The sequence below is a fragment of the Octopus bimaculoides genome, chromosome 24 (assembly GCF_046866305.1).
Source record: "Octopus bimaculoides isolate indiv1 chromosome 24, ASM4686630v1, whole genome shotgun sequence".
NCBI classification, from domain to species: Eukaryota; Metazoa; Mollusca; class Cephalopoda; order Octopoda; family Octopodidae; genus Octopus; species Octopus bimaculoides.
The window spans coordinates 12,568,667-12,571,166 of record NC_142951.1 but is presented as its reverse complement, the minus strand read 5'-3'; the positions used below and the strand labels follow the sequence as shown (position 1 = coordinate 12,571,166).

The window sequence follows — 2,500 nt, the reverse complement described above, 5'->3', positions numbered from 1 at the left end:
TATTATTATTATTATTCTAAAGGCGGTGAGCTGGCAGAACCGTTAGCACGCCGGGCAGAATGTTTAGCGGCATTTCGTTCGCCTTTACATTATGTGTTTACATTCGGCTGACCTCAACTCTGGCTATCATGTTTTCGAGGTCGTTAAAATAAGTACCAGCGGTGTACTAGAGTCGATGAAATCGACATAACCCCTTCTCCACAATTTCTGACCTTGTGCCAAAATTTTAAACCGGTGTTGTTGTTGTTTTTATCGTCATTATCATTAATATTACGCTTTGTTTTTTGTTACACTTCGTAGTACATTTTCTAAACCGCGAATTTCTTATCATTTAATTTTGGAATATTTCCAAACGACGCTGGTAACCGATGTTTGGCACCAAATCTATTTATTTCATCAAGAGAAGTTTTCTTTCTCGTTATACTTTTCATTGATTTAAAAAAAAAACTTTATACATATTTAAAACATACCCTTAAAATTTGATTTTTTCGTCTGTTAGTTAAATCTTGTGCGCTACCTAATTTATTAACTGTGCTCTGATCCTCATTTGGATCATATGCCGTGTCACTGATTTAGATTAACTGCATCAAGTTACAGTTGCCGTTTCAAAGGTTACAAAAAAGATATAGAATTTTGCAAACTTCGTTGAACGCATAACGGTATTTTACGGATAACAACTGCGTCGCTGGTGTTAATGGTATTTCACATGAAAGAAAAATTGCGTGTATAGTCACTAGAATATATATTATATGTATAACGTTATATATGTATGTATGTGCGTATACATACATAATACATACAGAGGTTGGACAAAATAATGGAAACATCTACCATAATAGCATCATAATATGGAAATACCAATAAAACTGTCAAAATCTTGTTCATTTCTATGTTTTTTTTTTATTTATTATTAGTGTTGCTTAATAAGTTTTGCTAAAATTGCTGTTTCTTTTCAGATATCCTCAGAAAACGGTAATTAAAATTCATTAAAATCACAGATCTATAAGATTTTCAAAGAAGTCAAATTGTTGGTGCTCGTATGGCAGGCGCTAGCGTAACTAAAACAGCCGAAATGTTTGGTGTGTCAAGAAGTACTGTCTCGAAAGTAATAGCAGCATTTGAGAAAGAGGGAAAACTACCTCATGGAAACAAAACTCCGGAAGAAAACGAAAACTTTCAGACTGGGATCATTGGACTCTTACGCGAATTGTTAGAAAGGGTCACAAACGTACAGCTCCCAAAATTACTGCAGAGTTTAATGACCACCTCGAGAAGCCAGATTCCACAAAGACCGTTCGCTGGGATCTGCAAAAAAGTAGGATATCACGGAGAGCTGCAATCAGAAAACCGTTACTTTCAAAATCAAACGTTGCAAATCAATTAGACTGGAGTAACAACCTACAGAATTGGTCCCTAGAGCAGTGGAAGAATGTTATTTTCTCGGACGAGTAATCCTTTACCTTATTTTCGACCACTGGCCGAGTATCCGTATGGAGACAGCTAAAAAAAAAAAAGCATTTGATCTAGACTGCCTTCTTCCAACTGTTAAATATGGAGAAGGATCTGTGCTAATTGGTGGTGGTGGTGGTGGTTGGGAGGGGGGGGGGGGGCTCGAAATGCACCGGTCCATTGGTTTCTCTTCATGGCAGAATTAATACTCAAAACTATTTAGGCATTTTATCTGATCAAATTCATGCTATGGATGCGGAACTGTTTCAGGAGGGAATCGCAGACTTTCAGGATGATAATGCCCCAATTCACACGGCTGAAATATACGAGGCCCAGTATAAGCACCATGACGACCCGTCTGATAAGTGTACACCAGGCACATGCATCACAACCACATGCATCCACATGCATCACAACCACATGCATCCACATGCATCACAACCACATGCATCACAACCACAATAGCGCATGATCTTGCAAGTGCGGCCGAGTTAGAATTTTTTTTCAGGTCATGTTGCCCATCTCACTCAAAAGGTCCTTGAATAAGGGTTGTTTAAGAATGTTAAACGAAACATCCACGTTTCCAGAGGTGAATTATTCAGGCTCCAAAGAATCCCTCTCAACACATGGCTACGATGCTCGCCGACAATTTCTGCTCTTGATCAGAGATTCACATATCGTCAACCACTAAGGGACATATATCTAAATTGTTAAATTAACAGATTAACTAAGGGACATACTCAACTATTTAAGATCAAACAACTGACAGGCAAATCCGTGGTATTGAGCAGAATATTTGCTGTAGCTAAAAGTAGTGCTTTGGACTCGAACTCATGATCCTTGAGATTAATTGGCGCACACAAGTCCCAATCCACCCATCCTTAAGAGTAATTTCCGCAAAATTAAAACTATTACGCTTCCAGTGGCTGCATGTGACCACATCATAGATTATCGCGATCTAACTAATTAACCGCATCAATATTCAATGTGCAATTTGATGCATATTATGCAATAATCATTTCCGGTTTTGCTCAGTTTCTGTGTTTGCTTG

General features: G+C 38.1%; 1 long non-coding RNA gene across 1 annotated transcript in view; it reads right to left on the bottom strand.

Moving 5' to 3' along the window:
- Positions 1-861: 861 nt before the first annotated feature.
- Positions 862-2,500, bottom strand: part of LOC128250799 (uncharacterized) — a 19,827-nt gene continuing 18,188 nt past the window's right edge. Inside the window, exon 2 of the long non-coding RNA XR_016238164.1 lies at positions 862-2,500. This exon is cut by the window's right edge and continues 13 nt beyond it. This is a non-coding gene — a long non-coding RNA (uncharacterized LOC128250799).